This window comes from Quercus lobata, chromosome 7, assembly GCF_001633185.2.
Source record: "Quercus lobata isolate SW786 chromosome 7, ValleyOak3.0 Primary Assembly, whole genome shotgun sequence".
In the NCBI taxonomy this organism is placed as follows: Eukaryota; Viridiplantae; Streptophyta; class Magnoliopsida; order Fagales; family Fagaceae; genus Quercus; species Quercus lobata.
The window spans coordinates 7,171,259-7,186,724 of record NC_044910.1 but is presented as its reverse complement, the minus strand read 5'-3'; the positions used below and the strand labels follow the sequence as shown (position 1 = coordinate 7,186,724).

General features: G+C 40.7%; 1 pseudogene; it reads right to left on the bottom strand.

Moving 5' to 3' along the window:
• Positions 1-8,093: 8,093 nt before the first annotated feature.
• On the bottom strand, positions 8,094-8,715 carry LOC115951484 (annotated as a pseudogene).
• Positions 8,716-15,466: the final 6,751 nt, after the last annotated feature.

Genomic DNA, 15,466 nt, shown 5'->3' with positions numbered 1-15,466 from the left:
GGGCCATTAACGATTTGCAAGCGCCTCGGAATCCAAAAGAGGTGCAGAAGCTGACGGGGATGACTGCTGCGTTGAACCGGTTCATCTCCAGGTCGACTGAAAGGTGTCGTCCTTTTTTCCGTCTGTTACATAAGTGGCAAGGATTTGAATAGACCGAGGATTGCGCTGAGGCGTTCCAGCAGTTGAAAGACTATTTGTCCAAACCGCCGATCATGTCTAGCCCTAAAGTGGATGAGGTGTTGTATGCCTATCTGGCGGTAGCTCCGCACGCAGTCAGTTTCGTCTTGATACGAGAAGACAATGGCGTCCAGAAGCCAGTTTATTATGTAAGTAAATCCCTCCATGAAGCCGAAGTGAGATATCTGTCGTTAGAGAAGGCCATACTGGCGGTGGTCCATGCAACACGTAAACTTCCGCACTATTTTCAAGCTCACACTGTAGTTGTTTTGACCCAATTGCCCCTTAAATCCATATTTAGAAGTGCTGACTACACCGGCAGAATTGCCAAGTGGGGTACGATTCTGGGTGCTTTTGACATCAAATACATGCCCCGCACCTCTGTAAAGGGTCAAGTTCTTGCCGATCTGGTAGTTGAATTTGCTGAGTGCCCTGAGGAAGTTAGTAGGAATCAAGATCACATGGATGAAAAATCGATTGGTGTGATATCCGCACCAGGAGGGCCTGTATGGAAAGTATACGTGGATGGGGCCGCAAACCAACGGGGAGCTGGATTGGGATTGGTTCTGATATCCCCCGAAGAGGTCATCATCGAGAAGTCGCTAAGACTAGCGTTCTCGGCTACTAACAATGAATCAAAGTACGAGGCTTTGATAATGGGAATGAGCATGGTCCATAAAATGGGTGGAAAGGCGGTGAAACTGTTCTCGAACTCGAGGCTGGTCGTTGGCCAGGTGACTGGAGAGTTGGAGGCCAGAGACCCAAGGATGCAAGGGTATCTGGACCGAGTTAGGCGTATGCGAACAGAGTTCGAATCTTTCGACGTATTACATATTCCACGAGGTGAAAATACCCACGCTGACTCCTTGGCGACCCTTGCCACCTCCTTAGTACGAGATTTCCCTCGAGTGATTATCGTCGAAGACTTGCGTACTCCCACCTCACTAGAAAAGGAGGTTTGCCAAATCCGTCAAGCTAGTTTTTCGCCAAGCTGGATCGACCCTATATTAAAATTTCTCGACAGTGACATATTGCCCGAAGATAAGGTGGAAGCTGAGAAAATACGAAGGAGAGCACCTCGGTACTGGTTATCCGAGGATAAAAAGCTGTACAGAAGGTCTTTCTCTGGGCCATACTTGCTCTGTGTGCCTCCTGAAACAGCAGAATCAATCCTGGAAGAGTTGCATGAGGGCATTTGTGGAAGCCATACAGGAGGAAGGTCCTTATCTTGCCGAGCACTAACGCAAGGTTATTGGTGGCCGAATATGCAGAAAGAAGCGCAGGAGTACGTTAAGAAATGCGATCAATGTCAAAGATATGCTCCGAATATCCACCAACCGGGAGGAGTTCTTAACCCTCTCTCAAGTCCTTGGCCTTTTGCACAATGGGGGTTGGACATTGTCGGCCCTTTTCCTAAAGCGATAGGAAACAAGAAGTACCTGCTGGTCGGCACAGACTACTTTACTAAATGGGTTGAAGCTGAGCCCTTGGCGAACATCAGGGACATAGATGTGAAGAAGTTTGTCTGGAAGAACATTGTTACACGATTTGGAATCCCACGAGCTCTTGTTTCGGACAACGGGCTCCAGTTCGATAGCAATGCCTTTAGGAAATATTGTTCAGAACTGGGAATAAGAAATAGATATTCCACTCCAGCTTATCCGCAAGGCAATGGGCAGGCTGAAGCTGTTAACAAAGTCATTGTCAATGGGCTTAAGAAGAGGCTGGATGACGCGAAAGGAAAATGGGTGGAAGAACTGCCACATGTGCTTTGGACGTATCGGACGACACCCCGACGTTCGACGGGGGAAACTCCCTTCTCCATGACTTATGGGGCCGAGGCCGTCATTCTCCTGGAAATCGAATTCCCGACGTTAAAGACCAGTGCATTCTCTTCGAGTAATAATGATGCGATGTTGGGAAAAAGTTTAGACCTGATTGAAGAACGAAGGGAGAGTGCGATGGTTCGACTAGCTTACTACCAGCACAAACTCAAGCAGGGCTACGATAGCAATGTGAGGATGAGGCCGTTAGCCATAGGAGATCTGGTGCTGAGAAAAGTCCTGGGAGCCACTAAGAATCCAAATTGGGGAAAACTGGGACCCAATTGGGAGGGACCATATCGGATTACTTCTGTAGCAGGAATAGGGGCTTACTATCTAGAGGACCTAGATGAAAAACCTGTACTCCATCCTTGGAATGTAAATAATCTCAGAAGGTATTATTATTAGTAAAGAAGTTTCAATTCAAATATTCTCTTTTAACTTACGTCAAATATGCATCCTGTAAATCTTGCATCCTGTCATATCATACTAAATTGTTAAACAGAAACTAGGTTATGCCAGGTCCTCGGATCGCAAACCTAGTGGAAATTAACATCCTATCATACTGAATTGTTAAACAGAAACTAGGTTATGCCAGGTCCTCGGATTGCAAACCTAGTGGAAATTAACATCCTATCATACTGAATTGTTAAACAAAAACTACGTTATGCCAGGTCCTCGGATCGCAAACTTAGTGGAAATTAACATCCTATCATACTGAATTGTTAAACAGAAACTAATTTATGCCAGGTCCTCGGATCGCAAACTTAGTGGAAATTAACATCCTATCATACTGAATTGTTAAACAGAAACCAAGTTATGCCAGGTCCTCGGATCGCAAACTTAGTGGAAATTAACATTCTATCATTCATACTGTATTGTTAAATAGAAACTATGTTATGCCAGGTCCTTGGACCGCAAACTTAGTGGAAATTAACACCTTGTGATTTATATTAAAACGTGGAATAAAGGCTAAGTTATGCCAAATCCTCAGATCGCAAACCCGGTAGAAATTGATCTTCTAAGTTGTGTATTGAATTATTAAATGATAATAAAGTTGTGATGAGTTTTCTAAATCATAAACTTGATGAAAAATAATGCCCTATAAACATTCGTTAAGGAGTCAGAAAGAGAGAGCTTCAAACACAAGATTGGCGTACAAAGAAAAAGGTGGTCGAAATGAACCCATACAAAATTACGACGACAAAGTAAATAAAGTGAAGGTAACTTGGAGCCGTCAGAACGATAAGAAAGTAAGCGAAAAAAGTCCTCTATTAAGTGTCTATTTAAAGTTACAAAACAATTTCTACTTTTTTACTTTCAATTGGTAATGCCCCCGGTTGATAGAACTGTGGAATCCAATTCTTGTTGAAAACCCTACGAGGCCGTCTCTGCCTTCGAAGCAGTGGTGGATTTGTTTGGGGAAGCTCCTGGAGGGGAATTGCGAGGCAAAACCTCCTCGTTAGGGTTAATAGCTGGTGGAGGAGTATCAGCCTGGTATGGTTGAGGAGCTGGGGAGCGTATCGCTTCGGGATAATATACGTTCTCTAACTTACGTAGATCAGATGAGGCTTCAACCCTATCACGGTTAAGAGCCTCACTCCAGGTTCTCGCGCAGTAGATGCGGCACACCTCCGGAACCTCGGCTCTTAAAGCTTTCTCAGTTTCAGCTATCCCAATTTCGTAGCCCCTCTGCTCGGCTTCATTCATTTCCTGTTCGGACTTGATTTTTGCTTTCTCGGCTTGTTCTTTGTGCTTTTCAGCTTGCTCCCTTAGCTTCTGAGTTTCTTCTAAATGCTTCTTAAGAACAAGAACTTGCTCCTGAGTCTTTTTCAGCTCGGCATTCGCCTCGTGCAGAAGCTGTGCTTGTTCCTCGGCCTGCTTCTGGTAGCCTTCTGATGTCGATTCAGCACTCTTGCGAGCTTCTTCTTCGACTTGTAGTTTTTTTCTTGGGTCGACTAAATCCTGTTCAGATTTGGACAAGGTCTGTACAGCCATTACCCTTCTTTTCCTTTCGCCGTCTAGCTTATTGGAGCAAGCATCGAGCATCTCATCTAGCTTGAAAGTATTTTGGATGATCTGTAAAAAATGGGGGGGTGAGGTAGCGCTATAGTTAATGAAAAGTGCGTATTAGTAAGTAACAGTCATAGAATGAAACAGTGTAAAAGACAGCTTCTCACCATGCCCAAGTATCATTTGTTGTCAAGGATGATTTGATTCTTCCTCATGTTCTTTATCTCAGCCATATCTTTTGGGAGCAATAAGGCCTCCTCTATGGCCAAGGCTACATGACACCCAATGCCGCCATTAAAGTCCCTTATAGAGGCATCGTCTCGCAGGGGCTCCCCACCGAGCATAGGAACTGGCAGCCACGCCTGTGAATCAGGATGTGGGGAATCGGATTTCTAGTGGCCCCGTGTAGCGGGGTGCCTAGTTTTTTGCTGCTTTGCAGCTCGTTGGACATCCTCCTCTCGAGTGGGAAGAGACTTGCTCGCATCTGCCACCTCCTTGCCCTTCTATGCCATGCGTTTCTCCTGCTCGGCAGGGCTGGGCAGCACTGATTACGGAGATGATCGAGGAGGGTGGCGAGGAGCTGGAGGAGGAGACCTGGCTGGAAGAGATGAAGCCGGGGATGGCATTGTTTTGGCAGGTGCAGGCTTATGACGTCAAAATCCACCTTTTCTCCTGAGGAGTCGAAAAGTAGGATTTTTAGGGGCTATTGTGGGGACCGTTCGATTAATGGGCCCATAGGGTTCAGAATTGGTTCAGGATTGTTGGGCCCGTGGCCCATCCGAGGATGTGTACCAGTCCGAGGACACCATGCTCCTCGGCAGTATGCGTCCGAGGATGATCACGTCCGAGAACGATCGGGTCGTGGCCCTACTGCGGTCAGATTTCCGAATTAGGTCACCGTAAAGGATAAGAGTAACCGACTGGGGACGAGGGAGATAAGGCCAACAAATATCTGTAACTACAGCTGCCTCCGCATTAATGACCTCTCAACCAACTCTCTGGCCGCATTAATGTGGAGGTGATACCTGAACAGTAAGGAAGCAGCCTTACAGCTGCCCATAGGAAGTTCCAGGAGGTGCCAGATGGGACAGAAAGAAATCCTCCGAACCCAGCCTACACGTGTGCGGTAAGGATGGAGCGCAAAGGGGAGTATATAAACTAAAAGGAGAGCGCGAAGGAAGGGGGATCGGAACAGAAAAAGAAAGGAGAAGAACAGAGATAAACAAGAAAGAAGAAAGTAAGAGAAGAGAAAAAGAGTTACGCTAGTCACTAAAGAAAAACATTCATTGTGCCAACTTTAAAACTTTGAACGTTCTTGAGAGTGGATCTTTGGAGGAGAGAACACAGTTAACCTAGTTCTTTACACCCACGCTCTAAAAATCATATTGTCTGGGCCTTTTACGTGTGAACCCAATACTGTTTAGGTTCGTCACAAAATCGTGTCCTTACAACTTACATTATATCATCCATACCATCTAGTTACCACTTCCATTCTGGGTTGTCATCTCTAACTACCCTTGAAATTTTGTGGTTGTCTATTGTTCCTGCCTAACACAAAATCTTGTTTCCTACCATTAAACAAACTTCACAACTTTGCAGATAATTCTTGTCATCTTTAGAGATCTTAAACCAACTATTTTCATTGCAGAAACCAAAATACACACTCAGTTGTTCCACCACTATAAACTATACAACAAATTGAGCTACAGCAAATCTTGGTAACACAAAATCTCATAAAGAATGTAAAAGCATATTCCAGAAGGTAAATTTTTAATACATGTTTTCTTAAAGAATACAATCATATGAAACTTGAAAGCAAGTTCAAAGAATTGGTGTAGCACATAAAAGCCAGTCATTCGTTTTAAGTTGGAGAAACAAAATCCATCCTGGTTCAATTAAAAAAGCATAAGAAAAATGAGTGGAGTTCTTTAGACTATTTCTATAAACCATTCATGCTATCCCTCATCCAAAATCATATATGGACCTTTTATATATCATACCTACATATCAGATCATAACAATTTTGTAACCAAGAGCCTATTACTAACATTCAATACTTTACCATTAAATCTGAAGCAAAAACCACAGCAGCCAATTCCAAATCATGAGTTTGGGTAATTTTTGTTTAAAATTCTTTAATTTTCTAGAGGCATAAGCAACCTAGCCAGTCATGTTTTTACATCGCAAAAAAATGACATTGAAAAAAGAAGGCCGACAAACACATCTCAACCTAATTAAATCAGCAACATAGCATCACATTCTTTACTTATCTTATTCCTTACCAATACTCTTCAAGTCCACAGCAATAGCAGCCCAACAGAGGCCCCTATAGCTCCAAAGTAACACCAGTCCACATACTAATAATCAATATGGTAAATCATTATTACAATAGTGCAGCCAAAAGAAAAAAAAAAACATTTGTACAATACTATAAACTATTACCAAAACTATCTAAATGTCGTTTTCTACAATATAAACCTATCCCACCATCAATACCAATCCCAATATCTAACATACGAATCATAAAAGAATTTCAAATACACAATCTCAAAGAATTAGAAATTAAAATTCCTTATGAATTTCGAATTTAAATCCCCAAACTATACACTAAAATCAAGTTTTTAAGGGGTAGCCACATGAACCCAAATAAAAATTCACATAATTAAATCCAAAAAAAACTGAAGAATTATAAAGAGAGCAATAAAAATTTAGAATTATAAAGTGAGCAAAAAAATTCATAAGAGAGGAATGAAAAATACAAGGTTATGGATTCCTAATCAAATTTAGTTAGGGTTATGGATTCCTAATCAAAATATTATGAAATACCCAGATCGGAAAATTAAACATTTACATTTGTGGGTCCGGGAAGTCTACAATCCGGCCCAAACTCTATCTAGGCCCAGGGCCCGTGCCGAGGAGGTATTATACTGAGGACGACTAATCGATGGCCGGGGTGTCAAGGGGAACGGCTGAGAAGCTACCCTGTCCTCGGCATTCCAGAACTTCAAATAGGAAGACCAACTTCTAGGTGGATGTTGTCCCTAAACAGCCCCCTGAAGGGGATGTGTGTGGAACGGGGCCCATAGGGAAGCAGGGTGTAGGATTGGATCAAGGAAGATGCGTCCCCCCCCCCCCCCCGGCATTAAATACCCCTGCCAACGCCCAGATCCGATTAATGAGAAAGGACGTTTGGACGGTGTAAACTTCGATCTTCGCAACTAGTAGAAAGTAAGAGAGGACGGTTGATGGGATGGGTACAGAAATAAGCACCTGCCTGACCAACAAGTGGAGGGCTAGGATCAATCAAGATTGACTATATAATAAAAAGGTAGGTGCACCAAGCAGGGGGCTGGGAAAAATGGCCAAAAAACCAGAGCCTCCCAGCCCACCTCCAGGAGAAAGACTCCAGGGGTGAAAACACCTCAACGATGTATGAACAACACGAAAAACCCACCGCCGGGTGACCAAGGCCTAGCCTTTCAAACCCACGCTCTACAAATGATATTGTTCGGGCCTTTTTACGTGTGAACCCAACACCGCTGTGGTTCGTTACGAATTGTGTCCTTACAACATTTATTGGGAAAATTATATAAAAAAAAAAATATGTTAATGGTATAGAAATTATTTACCAGCAATGGCAGTGTCTGATTTGATTTTCTCTTCAAGCTCTGTTACGGTCCCATCATCACCTTTGCTTCCGAAAAAACTCTCCGACTGTGAAACCATAGTTGTATGCATCACCGAAGAACCAAACTATATGGTTGGTGATGCCTTCTTTCTATCTCAGACCTAACCATGTGGGGATGGCTTCTTGGCAGGGTTGATTTTCAGTGTTGGGTTTTGGGGACGAAAAAGGTAGAGAAATAGAGAAGAGAGAGGAACGGTAGAGCATGGGTTTACTTTCTTTTCTTTTTTTTTGCGTTATGTTTTTTTATTTTTTGGTTTTTATCGGGTTTTAGAAAAGTTTTTTTTTTTTTTTAAATACTATGCTGATGTGGAAAATTGTGAAAACTTCAAAGGCTTTGGTTTTATATATATATATATATATATATATTGATGAGTAGCCAAAAGAAAATAACCTTAATAGATTTGAATGACACAACGCTCATCTTCTTTAATGCTTTTCACTTTTATGTCCAGGTGCCTTAATCTAGCCACCATTCTTTCCTTGATATCTTCCAAAGGCACTCCAGGCAGAGCAACTAGGGAAGTTTCCTAAAAAACTTAATATCCTGTCAGACGAGAAGGGAATTGCATATAGAAAAGTGGGGATCCTGCAATTTCTCTCTTTCAGCTCCTCGTTGTTCAGATTTGAATCTCTCTGGACCATGAAAACCATTTTGTCTACATCAAATGGGTGTTCTTCAAACTCAGCCAAAATCCCATAAGCCACTCAGTAACTAGGATTATAGGGCTTGTCATACTGAACAAGGCATCTAGAAAAGCCAGTCACAACGAGAACCATGGTAGCCTGATCTGTGAATCAACAAAGATTTAGGCTCCTAATGAATAACCTTGATAACTTTAGCTTGGTGAAACTTGACACCATTTGATATGCATTTTTGCAGTATTTTTTACTTCAGCTGCTTCTGAATAACCCTTCCACAAAGGTCTATCAAGGTCCTTCTCTGATAGATCATCAATAAACACAGCAGCTTCAGTCTCCAGAACAGGTAGTTGCAAGGCAATCAATCAAGTCCATGCACTCCTAACCATGTATGATGACAGCGCACGTGCTAGGCTAGAGTACACATGAAGTTCACACAATGATTTACGCAATATGAACTTGTGTGTGGCATTCTAACAAATAGTTTGTGCGCAATACTGAATCAAAGAAAATTCAAAAGAATTGGATAATGTAATTTGGATGCTGTACCTGTGTCATATATGTGTCGTACTCGTGTCCTAGAAGGGACATCGTACCGATTATTTAATAATATAATTTTTCAAAAATTACTTGTGTCATGTCCATACTTGACTTGTGTCCATATCCGTGCTTTCTAGGTCAGAACACACAGACAATATGAACAGGTATGAAAGCACCAAAGCCCTACTTCAAGATTTTGTTCATAACACATGCGTGAAAATAAGAGGTCATAAATCTAGAAACCTAAAAACAAAAAATCACTAACAACATAGTAAACACAATTTTTTCACAAAGTTTGCAAATCAAACAAATTGAAAAAGGTGTCACAAATATAACTTTTGTATTAATCAAGTAGTGAGCACAATCTCTGTTTCGATTCTTTTACAAAAGAATACTCATTTGATTCTATCTTCTTTGAACTTGACTTGAACAAGAAATCCTCTTGACTTTGGTTAGAAGATGAATCGAATTCTTAAGATAGAATTTCTCCAAAGCTTGGTCTTCTTGAAAACTTTCTTTGAACAAAAAATCCTCTTGACATTTCTTAACTTTGGTTGGAAGATGAATCGAATTCTTAAGACAGAATTTCTCCAAAGCTTAGTCTTCTTGAAAACTTTCTTTTAACAAGAAATCCTCATGACTTTGTGTTAGGAGATATGTGATTCAATGTATGTCACTATTTTATGTAATTGGCTAATCCTTTGATAAAACGCGCTTTACTTGTAATTGGATAAATCTATGATGTGTTTAATGGTTCAAGAAACAAGGTTTTAAGTTCAAGTGTTAAAGTCATGCAAGCCTATCCAAGAACCAAGTCAGGAAGTGTTGTTCATTAAAACTCGATAGCTAGTATCTATCGAGACTTAGAGCTGTCTAAATCTCGTGGCTGGACAACAATTCGACAAATAGGGTATCTGTCAAGGTTTATGAAACTCAAATTTTCGAGTCTGTTTTTCATCCAATCTGTGATTTTATGTTTGGGCTTTCTTTTCCTACAACCCTATACATATAAAGGATTATTTTAAGGGCTGAAACAGGTGACACACACAATTGCACAAGAAGTGTGACCGGAAACCTAGTTTGCCCTAGTTCTTGAAGAAGTTGCTGTGTTTGTACACCATAGGGTTTTGTGACCAAGCAACTTCATGATCTTCATCATATGATGAACAGAAGAACTTTGTAGCCAACATCCTTCTCCAGTTAGTGATCAAGTCGCGTACTGAGATTCGCGTAATTGGTTATTCACATACTGGGAGACGCGCATTGAAAAATAGATATTGTCACTACAGAACAAGTCCAATTTGGTATTGGAGTAAGGGTTCAACTATAGGTTGGTATAACGTACTGGGATTCCTTTACTTATAACAGCTTGTTTTGATAATAGTGGATTCTCGGGAGTGGTGACCTTAAAATCACCCGGTGGGGGTTTTGCCGTATAGGTTTTCCCTATTCGTAAACAAATCACCGTGTCAATTTATTTTCCACTACATACTTAGTTAATTGGTGATTTGTTTATGCTACCACGCTTCTTGTATGTTAGTTTGATTAATTAATAAATTTGACTAATTAATCAATTAATTTATCACAAAGGAGTCAATACATTTTTGGTCTATCAAGTGGCATCAAAGCAGGCTCACTCTGATTAGGTTTTAATCTTTGTTGTATGACCCATTAACCCCTGTTTGTCATGGATAGACGACAATCTCTCATTATACCTCCATTATTTGATAGCACTAACTATGCATACTGGAAAGTACACATAAGAGCTTTCTTGCAGTCTTTAGATGAGAAAGTGTGGCAAGCTGTGGAAATAGGCTGGACCAAGCCTACAGAAGCGTCGGCCGATTGGAATGATACTAAGATCAAGGCAGTAAACTTCAACAGTAGGGCATTGAATGTTCTATTCAATGCAGTCACTAATGAGGAATTCAAGGAGACATCCTCCACTGAAACTGCGAAGGAAGCATGGACCATCCTCCAGAAAACCTATGAAGGAACCATGGCTATCAAAGATTCAAAGCTTCAGAGGCTCACTACAAGCTTTGAAGAGATCAAGATGGAAGAGAATGAGTCATTCGATGAGTTTTATGCCAAGCTCAAGGACATAGTGAACTCAACATTTAATCTTGGAGAAACCATTCTTGAACCCAAGATTGTGAGAAAGGTTCTTAGATCTCTATTCGAGAGATTCCATGCCAAGATCACCACAATCGAGGAATCAAAGGATATCGACAAAATTCCTTTGACTGAGCTGGTTGGAAATCTGCAAACCTATAAGTTGGGTTTCACAAGGATCGGGAAATCGAGCAAAAGCAAGATGAAGATTCTAAGATGAAGTCCTACATCACCAAGCAATTCAAGAAGTTCATGAAGAATGCCAATGCAAAGAGCTTCAACAAGGACTATAGACAGTCAAGTTCTTCTCAGTCTAAGAGCCAAGACAAAGGGAAGAAGGATGCTAGGGATAGTGGTCAATACACTGTTCCCACAGGACCAAAGTGTTGTGGGTGTCACGGTTTCGGTCATATGAAACAAGAGTGCCCTGCGTACCTCAAGACCATTGGGAAGAGCAAGGCACTTGCTGCTACTTTGAGCGACACCGAGCCTAAGGATGATTCCGACAATAAGGATGACAGAATCTTGAATGCCTTCATTGCCACTGTCAATCCTACTGAGGGGATTGTTGAAGATGAAGTGGATGAAGAAGAGGAATTGGTGGAGTCTAAGTTTAAGAAGATGGATGAACAAGATGACATCCACACAGTTTATGCAAAGTTGTAGAAAGTCTCAGAAAAGCATGAGAAGTTGTATAGGTTGACCACCAAGAAACTTTGTGATGTGGAGCTTAAGAGAGAGGAAATCTCTACAAAGTTTGATGAAGCCAATCAAACTATTGGAGCACTAAGATTTGAGAACAATTTCTTGGCTGAGAAGACCAAGAAGCTTGAGGCAGAACTATTCCAAGCCAAAGCTCAGCTGAAAAGGACTTCACCTGCTAAGCTCGATGAGATGCTTAGTTTTCAAAAATCTACTTCTAATTGAACTGATTTAGGGTATGATTTCTCTTATCCTAGTATTGCTTCTACTAGTACTACTATTTTTGTTCCTCCTGCTAATAATATTGAAACTGAGAACAATACTGTTAAAAATAACTTAGCTAGTGAGAACATAGATAAGGGTAAATCTATCTTAGGAGCACCCCATAAGCAGGATAAGAAAGAAGTTAAAAACTCTAGTGCTAAGAAGGCTGATTCTCAAAAGCCTAAACAGAAGAAGCAGCATCTCTGTCATCACTATGGAGCAGCCGATCACACTCGACCAAATTGCTACAAGTGGCTAGCCACTCAATAAAGTAACGGCATGATCACATCGGGAAACCAGAATCAGTTTCCATCATCTTTTGCTCCCCTTAGAGGTCTTCTCAAAGCCCTCATGTTCCTTTCGAACTTAAACAGTTTCAATTCTTCCCCCTCACCACCAGATCAAAGGTTCGCTAAACGAAAAGGTTATTCCAAGTTGTAGAAGGAAAAAGGCTACAAGTGATTCTGTCACTTTTTCTCTCTCCTCTTCTTGTTTTTGTTTACATTACTTGTATGTTTTGCTTTATTGTTTTGAGTCAGTCTAGTTTTATGCATTGCTTTGTTTAATTTGTTTTTTTTTTATTTTCTTTTCAATTTTGGTTTATTTTGTTTTTCATATAAAAATAAATAAATAAAAAATTGAAAAATCAGAAAAATACAAAAATAGTGTGTGATTGTGTACATTGGTACTTATGTACCTTGGATGGCCATTGAAACAGAGTTTTCTAAATTTTGTATCTTTTGTTGCTTAGACGAGCATCTCTATGCACAACTAAGCAAGTAAGCTTTGTGGCTCGTGTTTGTGATGAGTAAAGTTAAGTGATCTCTTGTACTTAACACTCATATCACTCTTTTTTACAGGAAGAACTAGAAAATCCTAAGAGAAAGGTATAAATAATCATCTCACCACTGTTACCTGCCAATCATAAAATGACATTTGTATGCTTTGGCATAGTAAAAGTAGAATGTCAAATGCTTAACATAATTGAGTATTTCTTTTCTATCTCTTATATGCCCATACATGGTTTGCTTAAAAAGAAAAATATGCAAAGAATCAAAAAAAAAAACAAAAGAATAAAAATGATTTATATATGATTGCAAGCGTGTATTCTAGGAGATATGGGAGTTATAGGATGTACCTCGAAGGTGATAGTCTCCATCAAACAGTTATGATTGTGTGTGAGTTAAAAGTGATTTTCTCCTATCTCAAATCATCATAACATGTAGACGCTTATGCAATCTTGCAATGTTTTTTACACACAACATGCAATATTCTTTTCTACTCTTGATACATGTGTAGGTACAACGTGATTTGGCCATCACAAGGTTTACATGTGTTAATGAATGCTCACTAAACTGTCTTGACTTGTTTTTGAAATATAAAATTGGTTAAACTTGTTTAGTGTGTGTATATGTTTTGGGATCAAAATGCTTAACATTTTTTTGTTGAAAGGTGATTTTGAGAGTTCATAATATTGTTTGGATCCTTGGTTTGAGTTGCATGTTTGATTGCATTCATGTATGTGTTTTTCTCCTCTTTGAAAAAACTGTTTTTAAACAATCTCGACAGCTCCTCGACACCTCTCGACACCTAGCTTATCTATCAAGCTCGTCAATTTCTTTTTATTGCAATCTCAACACCTCTCGATAGCTAGGTCGATCGATCGACAAACTTTCTGTCCCCTTAATAGTTTCTCGATAGCTATCTCGATCCATTGAGCTTCTGTTTGCCTTAGACACCTCTGGACACCTGCTGGATAGCTACATCTGTCAACCCTATTAAACCTCAACACCTCTTAATCTATCGAGAATTACTAAGGTGCTATAAATAGGGTTAGAGCGATTCAACTCTCATTTTCACTCGATCTCTCTCGATCTCTCTTGACTTCTCACCTCCCAAAGCCTCCCTCTTTCACTTCCAACCTCTTCCTCAAAGGATTTTTCGACCTTAATCAAGTTTTCTTCACTTGGTAAGTGTCTCCATCCTTCATTTTCATGCATTTTCACATATTTTGACCTAAAAATTGAGGTTTTTGGAAAATGTTTGGGATTTTCTCAAAATGATGAGGTTTGTGAAAATTTTGGGATGGGTTTTGTAGTTTTTGATCTTAAAAATTCATGCATTGCATCTCATGTGCATTATAACTATATTTTCATGCATTTAGATGTGTGTTATATATGTTATCTGATTGTGTGCTGGTAGGATTAGATTGGGCTGAGCCCATGATGCAATTTCTTTTGCATGTCACATATTCATGCATTCCCATGCATACGTTCTTCCTATTCAATATATTTTGACATATTTGAACTGCTTTGGGACTTTTCTGATTGTCTCTCTCCCTCCCTATCTCTTCTGTTTTCGTTAGTCTGCTTCTATGACACCCAAACGCAAATCTACTTCATCCTAGAACCCTCTTCGTTCTGGGGTATCCATTTCTTCTGAGCCTACACCTTTTTCTGTCCGGTTTCGTGATGAGAAGGCCAAATTGGACTTCTTTGAGAACTTTTCCCGATGAGGCATTCATTCTGAACGCCAAGTCATTTTGTTGGACTTCTCCAACATTGACCTTCCCACTGTCATCTACAGTAGGGAATGGGGGTCACTATGTGGCGTCCCGGTCACCTGTCCATTCATGCTGATCCAGGAGTTTTACTCCAACATGCATGGATTTGATCTTTTAGTACCTCTGTTTATTACTCGCATTCAAGATACGCGCATTGTTGTCACATCGGATATTGTATCCGATGTGCTTCGTGTCCCTAAGGTAGAGTATCCTAACTGCCCTGGTTGTGATTATCTTAAGACCGTGTCTAAAGACGAGCTTATTTCTTCTTTTTGTGAGCGCCCTTCTAATTAGGGTGAGCATCTGTTTACTTACTGTTCGGGTTTTGCTAAAGGCCCTCGTTTTCTTAACATGGTCATGACTTTTGTTTTACATCCCTTATCTCATTATAACTCTATTACAGAGCCCCGTGCTCAGTTTTTGCTTTCACTTTTAGAGCATCTTAGTATTGATTTTCCCTCTCATTTCATTCTTTCTATCATAGATGTGTATAGGGATTCGGCGACCTGTGATAAGCTCATTTTCCCTTCGGCTATCACGCGGATTTTACGCCATTTTTCTGTTCCCTTTCCCATGTCCAACCACTTTTCTGTTATTGGTAATATAGATGCTGCTACCGTTAAACGAAGCGAGGCACAGTTTCAGTAAAGGCAGTCCGAATCGGCAGCTCCTCCCATTTCTGCAGCTCCATCCACATACGTTCCCTTTTCTTCTACGAGCAGCATGACTCTCGAGGACATCATGGCACAGCTTCAACGCATGGATGCTCGCCTCGACACTCTCAGTGATGAGTTGTGTCAGGTGAACACCCATGTTGGTCGTATTGCACAACGCCAAACAGTCATGGGTGGCTTCCTCCTCCACCTACTCTAGAGGCTTCTGAGGATGAAGATGATGATGATGATGCTACTGCTTCTGATGATAAGGATGATGGAGATGCTA